General features: G+C 45.2%; 1 protein-coding gene across 5 annotated transcripts in view; it reads right to left on the bottom strand.

Moving 5' to 3' along the window:
- The window catches only part of SLC23A2 (solute carrier family 23 member 2), a 117,388-nt gene that overhangs the window by 77,632 nt on the left and 25,166 nt on the right, over positions 1–14,590 (bottom strand). The gene's annotated exons all lie outside the window — the stretch shown is intronic.

Below are 14,590 nucleotides of genomic sequence, written 5' to 3'. Positions count from 1 at the left end.
AATGGATTTCTATAATGTATAGAATTTTTATTCATTTGCATCCTACTAATTCAATCTGATGCTAAATTAAGTGGAATGCAATTCTATTGCCATCATGGATGATGCAGTAGATCAGCACCACGCTGTCCCTCCTCTGACAGTTGTTAGGGAGTAAGCAGTCACTCTTCACCATAGCAACCAAGCCAACTTAAAATAAGGTAACGCCACCGCTGCCTGAACCATTTACACCTCCCCAGGTATATTCCACGAAGCCTGCATGTGTCGTAACATCAGTGTGAGGACTGAGCTGATCCCTTCAATTACACCAAGTCGCCCAAAGGTGAACTTACAATATATGAGTCAACAGCGTAACAATAGTGGGAACATTAACACAAGGGTGAGATGTACTAAGCCTTGAAAAGTGATAAAATGGAGAGTGATAAACAACAAGGCAATCAACTCCTACCTGTCATTTTTCAATCACAGCCTGTTACATGGCATGTAGGAGCTGATTGGCTGGTGGTTGATAACTTTCCATTTTATCACTTTCCTAGCTTAGTACATCTGGCCCAAAGGACTATAAAACAACCACAGGTACTTGTGGATTATCACGGCTCCCATCGCATGCCATATATAGTGGCATGCGATGGCATGCGATTTTTGCCGTTTTTAACAAAATCGCATGCGATTTTTAGCAGAAAAGCATCCAAATGTATTGAAATTAGTATGAAACATGTTCAATGGCCCCCAAATGGCATTTTTGAGGCTGTACCACCCCCACTATCAACGCGAACCCGAAGCGCGGCGAGCGGCGGCGAGCGCAGCGAGCCCGCGAGGGGCGGCGGTACGCGTCCTACGACCTTTTCATACTCCCTCTATCCACGTCGGCGTGAAGTTGAGAATAGAAAGTGTGGCGAGCGCAGCGAGCCCCCGAGCCCGAAGCGTGGCGAGCCCCGCGAGGGGATGCGGACACCTGTGAAGCCCGCGAGGGGACGCGGATTCCTGTGAAGGGATCCGCGTCCGCTCGCCACACTTTCTATTCTCAACTCCACACCGACGTGGAAAGTAGGGGTATGAAAAGGTCGTAGGACGCGTACCGCCGCCGCTTGCCACGCTTCGGGTTCGCGTTGATAGTGGGGGTGGTACAGCCTCAAAAATGCCATTTGGGGACCATTGAACATGTTTCATACTAATTTCAATACATGTGGATGCTTTTCTGTTAAAAATCGCATGCGATGCGATTTTTTCATGTACGATGCCCATCGTAGGAGCCGTGATACTCCACAAGTACCCAACCACACACCAAGTGAGGTGAACCTGGGTGGCAATTCAGACTGGTGCGGGACAAATCAGCTCCCCCGGGCGATTGTCGGAGTTTGTTCATGCGAATATGCAAATGTGCAAACCCAGGTCTGTATCAGGCACCTAAAACACTGCATTCAACAATTCTGCATGATCTACTTACAAAGAGTTAAGTTTGACGGAACCTTTACGCATTCTATTGCTATGACCACATTAAAGCAACACTCATCAGATAATTACATTTAACACACAATATTCACCTCTTAATCCTAGCCGCTGACGAAAGCTTGCCTGTCACAAGTGTGGTTATTACCGCCTAGTGCCTGCGGTGGTTGTTCTTTTATTACTGTAGGAGTTGATCCAACAAGCAATTAATGCAATTTCAACATTCACTTATTGTATAACAAGGATTCTCACAGCCTGTTACACTACAGCAGAAGCACATTTCAGTTCTTATATATATACACAGACATTATATATACAGTATACACAGCACTGTGCAAAAGATTTAGGCATGTGTGGGAACAAGTGCTGCAAAGTAAAAGAATGCTTTCAAAATAGAAGTGTTCTTTTATTTTACTCAATGAACAAAAGGCAAAGAGATCCCTTCGTACAGTGTGTGCGTGAATGTCAGCTTTTAACATGTACAATGTGGTTCTAGTTGATAGATCTACAATATCTAGACCAGGCATTCCCAACCACGGTCCTCAAGGCACACCAACAGTGCAGGTGTTTGTGATATCCAGGCTTCAGCACAGATGGTTTAATCAGAATCCATCAGAAACTAACTAAGTCACCTGTGCTCAAGCCTGGATATCTACAAAACCTGCACTGTTGGTGTGCCTTGAGGACCGTGGTTGGGAATGCCTGATCTAAACGGTCAATATCTCTACCCCAAAAAAGGTGGACATGCAAGGGGTCGAAAGGGTAAAAGTTCAACAGGAAAACGTTTGAAATGCAATAGGTCGACAGGGTCAAAAAGGTCAACATGTAAAAGGTAGACAAATGACAATGATACGGTCAACATGAGTTTTTTATGATGATTTTTTTTTTTTTTTACTTCACCATCGATGTTGGCCTACTGGGAGAATATAATAGTGTGCACAGCATAGTGAGGCACCGAGCACAAAGCATGGTGAGGGTACGAGTTACACTAATTGAGAGTCCATGTTTACACTTTTCGACATGGACATCAAAATATGTGAAAACTCATGTAGACCTTTTCATGAGTCTACCTTTTTCATGTCCGCATTATGATCATGTCGTCCTTTTGAGGTCAGCCTATTGACTGTCTATCTAATAATCCACACCCATATAAAATTCCATTGGGACACGCACCATTCTAAATATGCAGATTCAGCTGCTTACTGTTTCGGAGGCAGATGTTAAACAAACAGCGGGAAAATTGCTAAGATGTGTATTCCACTTCACATGTGATGTTGCTATGGGCAACCAATTAAATCCTGTCTACTATCTTCTAGACTCGGGTGCTAAATAAAATTAATAGATTCTGATTGGTTGCCCATAGCAACATCACATGTGAAGTAGAATACACATGTTAGTAAATTTCCCCCATAATGTGATTGATTAATAATTAAAATGCTATGAATTTTATATCAAATTTTAGCTTGTGCGGGGCAAAAATAAAGTCAATGTCAATCCTGACTGGAATGGGCAGTAACCTTGGCAAGAAAATGGTTTATTAGCATTTACTTCCATAACGACAGCATATTTTCTTGCGCTTTACAATTGATGATGCCACGCACCATGTATTTGCAGGAGAACCCCCCATGCTAACGGTGTCCCCCCTGATCAGCCGGAGCACCACCTGTTTGAGTCTATCATTATTAGTCTTCTATATGACAGAGGCTCATTACCAAACTGCTAAATCGCTGCAGGTCCTCTGAAATGGTAACACGTGTCTCATATATACCGACTCTCTTATTTATGTAGGGTAGCGTCAGCTAGGAGCACAGATAACATACCTACTAGAGCAGGGGTCCTCAAACTATTTTGCTCTGGGACCCCATTATACAATAAAAATAATTACGGGACCCCAACAAGTGAATGCAGAAAGTCATCACATCACATGTGTAGGCAGCAGACAGCACATACCTGGCAGCATTGTGGAGGCACAGAGTGATGGGAGAAGTCTAAAAGAACAGACAACTCAAACAGATTTTTCAGACTCCTTGAATCACTGACTGAGATTAGAAAAGTCATCAGCCTGATGGTCAGCAACATGGAGTCGCGACCCCATGCTGAGTAGGTCGGGACCCACTTTGGGGTCAGGACCCACAGTTTGAGAACCGTTGTACTAGAGAGTACCATGGCTTGAAGGAGAAGGGACATCACTCATTTAAAACCTAGCCCCATTTTTAGAGTCCAAAATGGGGAGACAAACACTTTTACAATAGAGTCTAGGTTACTAATACCCCATTCAGATCGCATTTATAACCTGGGTTATTGCCACGTTGGGGTGCAGTGTAAAAGTACAAAAGTCAAACAACCGGCAATTCAACCAAGGTTATAAGCAAGGTTTTAAACCGGGGTTGCCCTATGTATAATGGACAACCCAGGTTTAGTGTGAAAGTGCTACGGAATCTGCTGCACTATATAAGAAACTGTTAATAAATAAATAAATAAAATAAAAAATAAATAGAGCCCTTATTTTGGCAATTGGCTTTTAGCACAGATGATTTAAACATGGTCATTCAGCAACTGGGAGGCTATTCCATTAGTCCCTCAGCTACTTAGCTGTTGAGGCAAGCAAACGTACTCATTCGTATGGGCACATAGCGTAATTACTTTTACCAGAGTTGCGAGTAAGCGATGCCGTTAACACCCTGATGGATAGGATGTTTGTAGTCAGGATTCTGATGCCAAGACTCTGACTAGCAGCCAGAAGACCGACGCAAGAATGCAAATTTCAATTAGGAAGCAGACATTAAAATCCCGCCTGTAAGCATTCAGTCAAGCAGGGCCAGCAACAGAAATCTTGGGGCCTGGTACACCCATATATCTGCGCCCCTCGCCTTCCCTCCACCCCCCCTCCAATCCTACCCCCATGAGCAGCATATGTTTGTTATGTTGCATACTGGATTTGTTTCTTAGATTACAAAAAAGCACAGAAAATGAATATTCATTAAGCAATCTAATAAAATCCGCTGAGCACAGTGGGCCATAATAGCATCTGCACTTTGATATTACAATTACATTGCATACTGAATATATAATTATCTGTGTGTGTGGGGGGGGGGGGGGGTGTTATAATTATTAACTGCCTGTTCATAAATGAGCCTGAGTAAGTTACAGCACTTCTGCATGGTCACTTTTACCAAGGCCCCTGCCTGGTACCACCGGCGCCCAGTGGAGAATTTCCCACTAGTCACGCTGTTGGGGGACAGTACTTGGTTGCTTGTATTGGTAAGGTCAGGCACCTGCCTGGTACCACCGGCGCCCAGTGGAGAATTTCCTACTAGGCACGCTGTTGGGGGACAGTACTTGGTTGCTTGTATTGGTACGGTCATCACAAAATGTATCAGCAACTGCAATTATTTGCACTATACTGGTCCATATGCCATCTTGAATGGAGTGTAAATGGGTAGAACATGCACATACTGCCCCCACGGGCGCTATACTCAGTAGTAAGGGGAGCCAGGCTTGTGACCAGACCCATGGGGATTACCAGGGGGTCCAATTAAGGTTCACTTCCAGAAAGCGAGGCAGGTGCTTTACCATACCAGCCATGCTTACAGCTCCCAAATCATTCAGAACCTTGGGGCCCCTCGCCCTTGTTGGGATTTCCTGCATCGGGGTGCTAGTATTTTGACTACCAGCATCCTGACCACAGGCCATCTTATGGAAATGCCATGATAAGATATATTAATATATTTAACCTTTATTAATTCTTGAACCCTTTATTTTGAAGGGTGAGTGGACTCACCCAATAAATACACCCCATGACTGAGAAGGAGGATTCCACTTGTCCTCAAGAATGCAACCTGGTTCTAGGGAGCAATGAAATATTCTATAGTTGCCTGAGTGCCTGCATCTGCCACTGGAGGAAAAATAGGGGACCGCATAAGTAAAGGCTGCAACAGAGCTTCTTCCTTCCCAATATGGCCTCTATAAAACATTGGACTGTCTTCCGTTGAAAGAGTGGATTCCTGTCTCCTTATAGCAGTTGTCCTCACCAGCAGGTAGATTATCTGCGATCACATGAAAGAAAATTAAGTTTTTCCACTTTTTATAAACTACAGTACCCAGCATTCCAGTCTTTGTACTATTAAAAGAATCTAAGGGGAAGATTAGCACTTCAGACTCCCATGTTATGTCCCTTATTTGATGGTGCCCTTTATGTCCCAATTAAGAAATTTGGCTTCTATGCATTATGGTGTGATGAGACCAGCCCCAAAAGTACCAAACAAGGTTCCAGAGGTGTGTTAGAAAAATTATTAAAACTTACTGTAGGAGGATATTCAGCAAAGCTTGGACAGAGATAAAGAAATCAATTAATAAGTTCCTGAGCGGTGTGGACGTGCTTCTCTGAGCTACCGGACGGCAACCCTTGGTCACTCTTCTATAAGTGACTGTCTGGCAGTACAGCTCCCTGCTGCTACCCGTTGCTGGAGAACTCGACGGGTGTGGTGTACTCACAATCTGTCATACAATACATCTGCTGCCTGATTGTATGATTGAAGTTTCATTTAAATAGGGGGCTGGGCTACTAAGATCAAAAGGATAGGAGTACCAAAAATACTGTTTTTTTTTCTTTTATAATTTACAGGTTGCCAGCAGTGACAGAATTGAGCAAAAGGACGTCCACTACTCTCTTCAGCCGCCCGCCCGTCTACCGCTTGGGAACATTTGTGGCTCTTCACTGACGCGGACAGCCCGGAAGCTCCGCTAAACTGGGAGGGAGTGTCAAATTACCCCGGTCATATGACAGACTGCACGTGTTTAAAAAGCACATACAATCTGCTCCCAATCCCAACTGATCTGATGTGCAGCCCGTCAGATCAGAGGACCAATCCTCCAACCCCCCATGGCGAGCATTGCACGACTGTGTGCACATAATCTGCATACAATCCATCACACACTCCTTCGAGATTGTATGATTGGGTGCAATGTCTTTAAGGTGTGTGGGGGGGCTAAAACCCCCATATAGTGACTAGGACTTTAAGAGAATGCTGCATGTTTTTCCCCAGCACAGATGCGGTTCAGAGGCTGCCTGCACTTGCTACTACTGTATAGTTGGCTGATAATCTCACGCTGGCTGTGGCATCCATACAGAATTACAGCATCATGTGACAGGAATTCCGCACTTCCAGCGACCTGCTGTGGCACGGAGAACACAGCGTATAAGTGCCAAGATCATACAGTTATAAAGCAATGCTCCTGTGAGACATCAGACTACAGTTTGCATTAATCTTTCATATGTGCCCGCAGCACATTTCTTCTGGGCAGTTCAGAGACTACACAGAAACACTAATCACCGACCACAGCATAGAACAGCTCTAAGCTTACACCGAGGAGTACTAGCCATTCATCACAATGTAGCTTCTGAAAGCCATTTGAAAACATGCTTTAATGGCTGGAGAGACAAAGATAAAAATCACAGCACGCTATGCTTCTTAAATAGATATTTTTACTACACGTGGCTTTGAAACTAATCACAGAAGCACCACAGAAAATAGTAATTGCGCAGTTTAAATCCTTCTTTCTCAGAATCTTGAGTTAACAAGAAGTGGTTCAGCAAATCCATAAATCACTCCCAAACCAAAGACCTTCATCATTTTCCCTGCATGCTTCACTAAATCAATGTTTTATAGAAAGTAATCACACGGTGAAGGCTACTCAGTGTGAAGGAGGTCCCGTTGCACTAAAGGGGTTAACCAAAATATTCCACATTCCAGCAGTCAAGGTCCCGGAAAAGATTGCCATGGTGCAGACAGTAGCAGAGGAAGGGATACTCCGGGAAAGGGATGCACAGTGCTCAGCCTCCCACTGAGTCTCACACAAAAGGGGACATGGATAGGACTGTGGGTGTCATGCGATATCGCATCGCATCGCATGCGACCATCGGATGCGATGACCCGATTTTTCCATAGGAATCAATGTTAAAATGATTCCTATGGAAAAAGGGGTCCTTTTCATACCCCTACTATCCAAGTGGGCATGGAGTTGGATATAAACCTGTGGCGAGCGTAGCGAGCCACCGAGCCCGAAGTGTGGCGAGCGAAGCGAGCCCCGCGAGGGGACGGTATTCCGTGTCCCCTCGCGGGGCTCGCCACGCTTCGGGCTCGGTGGCTCGCTACGCTCGCCACAGGTTTATATCCAACTCCATGCCCACTTGGATAGTAGGGGTATGAAAAGGACCCTTTTTCCCATTGAATTCCATGTTAAAATGGACTCAGTCCATTTTAACATTGATTCCTATGGAAAAATCGGGTCATCGCATCGCATCGCATCCGATGGTCGCATGCGATGCGATGCGATGTCCCGATCCGACCCGATTTCAAAATCGGACGCCCGGATAACTCACAAGTACCAAATAATTTGCTCCACCTGTGGATCTTTTCAAATGTGTCAGTCGGTAATGAGTGCACCTGTCGGGTGACCTGGAAAACATGAACTGTGTGGGGTCCAGAGGACAGTTTGAGAACCCCTGTATTATTAGATAGGTAATTTACACAACTGTTTTCTTAAAGTTGACTATCATAATGTTCTTCACAAACAACTTCATCCCCATAAAACATAAAATAAGCGATCTGGGGCGTGGCTTGGCGGCCATTCTGGGAGGCAGCGTCTACAGACCAGCTCCCGGTTATAGGGACAAATTCACCTCACCCTCATCTGCCACAATGCCTCCAGGCTGGACCTGAAGATGCCGTGCGCCGGACAGTGCTGACTGCGGAGCCGGTGAGGGTTTAATAACCCTCCTGCAGGTTGCGGCCTAGCGGGCTAGAAAAGCCAGGACCTAGATTTTGCAGCGCAGGAACATGGACGGCCGCTGGACCAGAGGCCACCGGACACCTGGAGGAGGCGGCCGCAGTGCCAGGTGAGGCCTGGGACACGATTTGGGGATAGCGGCCCATGCCCTTCCTGCCTGGAGAACCTGCTACCTGACCCCACCATACCACTCACCATATCCCTGGAGTGGTCTGGGTGCTGTGGACAGGAGGCCTACAGCACTTAAGGGTGTCCAGCCTGCGGGGGCATCTCCTACAAGGTACTGCCTAGCTTCCACCCCTGGCTGATCCTCCCTGCCCTGTCGCTTGAGGAACTTTCCACATATTCTGTGTAATATCCCTGGGCCACACTTTCCACCCTATATTGAATTCCTGCTGATGATGATCCTCTATTGTGATAATTTGTCACTGCACACTGCTTCCAGTTCACTATTATGCTGCATGGACTGTAATTATCATCAAAGTCTTCCCTCTCAGGGGCTGCCCCCTACACGGCTTGTTCATCTGATCTCTCTCCCTTTACTGGGGAGAAGTTCTGTGTATATGCCTATACTACTTACCTTTATCATCTTTTTGGGACTTACTCAACATGGGTGTTCATAATGTTCATCTAGATACTGCTTATTGTTGTTTGTTACTCTAAACCGGGCATGTCCAACCTGCGGCCCTCCAGATGTGCTAAAACTACACATTCCAGCATGCATTGCCATCATTCTAGCATTCCCTAATAGCCAAATTGTGGCAAGGCATGCCGGGATGTATAGTTTTAGCACATCTGGAGGGCCGCAGGTTGGACAAGCCTGCTCTAAACTATGACTGAACTCAACGGCTGCTGATGCTGTCACAGATCCCTGTTCCACGCCCGTAACTATGACCACTGAAATGTGACCGGTTACCAATATATCTCACACTTGCAGCCTCCCAATTGCTAGTCCCTGCAACGGCTGATATTTCTCATGTCTAGCGATCAGGACCTGTGTATGGAAAAATATTTAGTGCCTTTCTCGATGTCCTCTACTGGTTCATCTCAAGCCCCACCTACCGACTCTCAGTGTGGTTACTCAGACTGACCGCTCAGTTACCTGGCTAACTTCACAAACTAAACGTAAAGCAGCAAGCACACAACGATCATCTTAAATGAAACCTGCCGATGTTGCTGCAGTTATTGGTCCTATGCTAGACCAAAAACTAGCTGGTCTCAAGACGTCCATTAACTCCACCCTCGCTCAACTCACTCAACATTCCCAACGTTTGGACACTGCTGAACAAAGACTCTCTTCTCTGGAAGACGAGCTACATGTGGCTGAACGTACGGTGCATTCGCACTCTAAGGATATCCTCATCCTGACCGAGAAGCTAGATGATTTGGAAAATCGTAACCGACGTAATAACCTGCGGGTGGTGGGCATACCGGAATCAATCCGGGGGGCACGGACTTATGGATATCCTGGCCTCTTGGATCTCAGAACAATTGGACCTGGACCTCAAGGGGTTACCGTTGGTGATTGAGAGAGTGCACAGAATTGGACCTGACAGACCTAACCCGACTGGCAGACCGCGCCCTGTTATCAAGCGTATCCTCAATTACGCTGACAAAGTCAAAGTCCTAGAGCACTACAGAAAAACCGACAGCCTTACATACAAAGGAGACCGTCTCCTTATCTTCCAAGACTTTTCTAATTTGGTGACTTCTAAGCGCAGGGACTTTGCTCCTATATGCAAGCATCTTATTGATTCAAAGGTTACATTTTCACTGCTGTACCCGGCCTGTCTCCGTGTGTTCAGGGATGGCCAGCTACTCTTTTTTTGATGATCCTGCTAAGGCTAGGGCTCACTTTTCTATCCCTGAGGCCTGAGCATGGTGGCTGTTGTCCTTGGATGCTCAGAGACCCGTCGATGTTTGCTACGACTGTCTACTATAACTATTTACTGGTTGCATTGTGTGATTTCCTTCCCTATATGGTTATATCCTATTGACTGTTAGGCATCTGCTGAGTCTAGTTTATGGCTTATCTGTTCTTTCTTTTGGTTTTTGCACTGTTTTCTGTGATTGCCCGTCCTCCTACCGGACCCCCTCCCACTATGGGTACACCCTTCTATGCTCTCTGGGACAGGGAGGGGCCTCTCTCTTTAGGAGAATTGGTTGACATAGCTAATCAAACACCCCCCTCCATTATGTCAAGGGAAGATAAGATGCCCCACTCCTTATATCATCTCATGGAATGTCAAGGGTTTGAATCACCCTGTTAAGCGTAGGAAAGTACTCTCCCAGCTTCATAGTATGAATCCCCATATTTTTTTTCCTGAAAGAAACGCATTGGGTTGAGGGTTCTCACCCATCACTTAACGTTCCATGGGTGGTAGAGTGTCTCTCAGCTTCCTTTAGTAGTAAGACCAGAGGAGTAGCCATTTTATTTAACAGAAACCTTCAATATTAAATTATTAGATGATTTTTAGATACAGAGGGTAGATTCATTCTCATTGATGTGCTTATAGATAATGTTACATATACCATGTTGAATGTTTATGCACCGATAGATCATGACTCTTCTTTTTTGCCATGCTTCCGCTGTCTTGGGGATATACCAATCTTATTTTTGGGGGAGACCTCAACACAGATCCGAGGTAAGTGCGAATAGATCTCAAACCTCCCCTAATCTTCTATCTCCTTTCTGCTCACAACTGAATCTTACTGATCCCTAGCGTATATTCCACCCCTTACAGAAAGACTTCTCTTTCTTTTTACACCCGCATTCCACACATTCCCGGATAGATTATCTTTTTCTTTCAGATCACCTCCTGTCCAAGGTCACTCATACCTCCATTTACAATATCATTGTATCTGACCATGCACCTATACTATTGACTATACAACTGACTCTACCTCAATCATTTACCAAATGTTGGCGGTTCCCTGCCTATCTTTTTCACTCTTACACCTCAAACAGGCTTGGTTTAACTATACCACTGATAACTCAGCTCAGGCTGGCAGCTCTTCCCTGTATTGGAGTGCCTCGAAAGCAGTCCTTAGGGGCCACATCATGTCATATGTACATTTCAAACGGAAAAAATGTACTACCCAACTTAAAACCCTTCGCACCACACTCACCCTAGCCCATAATACCTACAAAATAAACGACACTCCTACTCACAAAGAGGAATATCTCTCAGGTTTATGACACCTTCAACCGAACAGACTCAGTCACACCACGACTATTATCGTAACCAGTTACACAGGTTTGGCAATAAATTTGGGAAACTCCTAGAAAACTTAATCAAAGGCCCGCGCGCTCGCATATGGGTTAAGGCTATTGACCATTCCGGCACCCTTCTCATCGACCCTAATGCGATTTGTAGTGAATTCTTAAACTTTTATAGCTCCCTCTACTCTAAGGAGCCATCTGATGCTCTTGAAAGTGAGACATTCCTTGCGACATCTAAATTGCCTAGATTAATTCAAAAAGAAAGGGAGATGTTAGACCGCCCTGTTACAGAGGAAGAAGTCCTTGACACCATTAAATCCTTGCCTAATGGTAAGAGTCCTGGACTGGATGGTTTTGGTGCTGAATTTTATAAATTGTTAAAGGTTTCCATTTATTTTATTGTCATATTTTTACTCTAATTTTAACACTGTAGTGGTTATATACCTATGTTGAGTGTATTGCTTAGAGATATCTTTTCCTTCTTGCTCCTTAGGAGCTGTAGTAAGCACCTCCCGCTCATCTTTTATTCAGATAGGAGATAACTAGCACGGATGGTGTAATGGTTAGCATTACTGCCTCACAGCGTTGAGGTCATGGGTTTGATTCCCACCATGGCTCTAAGTTTGTATATATATACAGAGTTTGTATATTTACCCCGTGCTTGCATGGTTTCCTCCCACAATCCAAACTCTGGCTTCCTCCCACAATCCAAAAATATACAGGTAGGTTAATTGGCTTCCAACAAAATTAACCCTAGAATGACTGTGTGCATGTACATGTACAAGCTCCACTGGGGCAGGGACTGATGTGAATATTCAAATATTCTCTGTTAAGCGCCGCGGAATATGTATGCGCTATATAAGAAACTGTTAATAAATAAATAACAATTTCATCTATTCTATATGTTTTTTTTTTTTTTTTAGAAAATGTTGAAAATGGTTTTTGACCCTCATTGATATTCTATATATCATCATCCACTGTTTGATGTACTTTTTTTTGTTTATTGAGGCTCAATAAAATATATTTTTAAAATAATAAGCGATCTGGCCAAGCATCACACTGTCCTGTGGTTTATTTTTTGCCTCTTTAGAATTTTTGTTCTTTGTACCAGTATAAACATGAATCATTTATACTGAGGATCCTTCTATAAAAAGCCGTCCTTAGGAAATATCTATCTCCGACGGAACTCTTAAAAACGAAGCACATTAGCATTTCGGCACTCAAGCTTGTTCCTGATCAGCGAACATTTGATCTCCATGTCAGAGCTCTCCCTCCACATACATAAGGAAGGAATGGGATGGAGAGGTGGCAGTTTGGGGGGTTTGGTCTATGATTGTGAGAACTAGCTTTCCAGAGTCTCCCTGCTCTCTACACTGACATTCACGTGCCTGTGGTTGCCATGATATTGCGTGACACTTTGAAAAAATTAATTTGCTTAGAGCATGAAGAGAAAACAAAAAAAGTTAGACATGTATTAACATAGGTATACGTACAGTGAGGGGGTGAAATAAAAAAAAAAAAGGTCGATTTTAAAACTCCTGTGCTTTTTCCTGAGCAGTTGAAATGTTAGGTAAAATCTTTATTTCAAAAAGGTAAAAATGTCAGGGCACAGTACAGAATATTTGGTTATCCTTATGAATAATGATGATGCACTTGAAGGGGTTGAAATAGAATGATTCAGCCACTTAAAGGCATATTCAAATTCTCTAAAATTCTCAATAATGGCTGAAATGATGTGGGCCAGGTCCATGGAGGTGTTGCATTGATGGGAGATCGGATTGTGATCTTGTAAATCGGAGCTTAAAAGCATTTCCTCAACTTTTATTTTTGCAAACTTGCATTAACACATGGAGAAATCACCCGACACAAAAATATCGATGTCATTCATAGAAAAACACTTGCTGGCTATCAGTTTTTCAACCATTAATAAAATAGTACAAAAATCAGCCATGACACCTTTTCAACAACTTGCCTGGCCTGGTTGCATCCGATGAAGCTCTTGGCGAAATGTAATAGAAGTCGCCCATACCTTCCAAGTGTACACGGACGGCTGTAGAGAAACAGCCACCGGGATAATTTAAGTTGATAGACAACTGTCTCCACCATCAATGTATTAACCCAGTGGTTCCCAACCCTGGTCCTCATGTACCGCCAATGTTTTGCAGTTCTCCACACAGAATCACAAGTGCTATAATTAGCTCCACCTGTGGATCTTTTCAAATGTGCCTGAATAATGAGTGCACCTGCCAGGTGACCTGGAAAATGTGCACTGTTGGGGGTACTTGAGGACCAGGGTTGGGAACCACTGTATTAACCAATGTTTTTTTTTGGGGGGGGGGGGGGGGGGGAAGGTTTAAAAATGTATAATACTCCACATCTACCATATATGAATTCGTGAGGAAAAAAATTGACCTGTGTAAAGGTAACTCACAACTTCTTAAATGCGAGACGCCACGCCTAGGGTGGCCAATCCCGGGATCGGGATCGGCGGGATCCCGGGATTTGGCCCCCAAAACACCGGGATTTCAATCCCGGGATTGGTGTATCCAATCCCGGGATTTCGGGATTAGACTGCGCATGCGCAGTCTAATGCCGGGCAGCATCTGAGCATCGCTCAGATGCTGCCCGACTTCCCCTGTACCCAGCAGTGCGGCCCTGCGCAGCGTGACGAGGTCATAGGTCACGCTGCGCAGAGACCCCGCCTACCCACCCGGCTCACGGAAAACACTTTCCTCCACCCGGCTTGCTCCGGTCCGAGACCCCGTCTACCCACCCTGCTCCCGGCGACCCCTCCTGGCTCCATGCCCACCCTCCCGACGACCTCAGCCAGCAACGTCCTGCGCAGCGTGACGAGGTCATAGGTCACGCTGCGCAGCCCGCCCCGCACAGACAGATAAGAAGCATCCTCATACTGAAGAATGTGCTGGCTCACGGAGACCCCGCCTACCCACCCCGCTTGCTCCGGTCCGAGACCCCGTCTACCCACCCTGCTCCCGGCGACCCCTCCTGGCTCCATGCCCACCCTCCCGACGACCTCACCCAGCAACATCACCATGCCCAAGTAAGTAAACATGCGGGGCATTTTTTTTTTTTTTAGGGAAGCCAATCCCGGGATCCCAGGAATCCCGGGAT

Source organism: Crinia signifera, chromosome 4, assembly GCF_055691185.1.
Source record: "Crinia signifera chromosome 4, ASM5569118v1, whole genome shotgun sequence".
Lineage (NCBI taxonomy): Eukaryota > Metazoa > Chordata > Amphibia > Anura > Myobatrachidae > Crinia > Crinia signifera.
The sequence above is the reverse complement of the archived record's forward strand: the minus strand, read 5'-3'. Positions and strand labels throughout refer to the sequence as shown.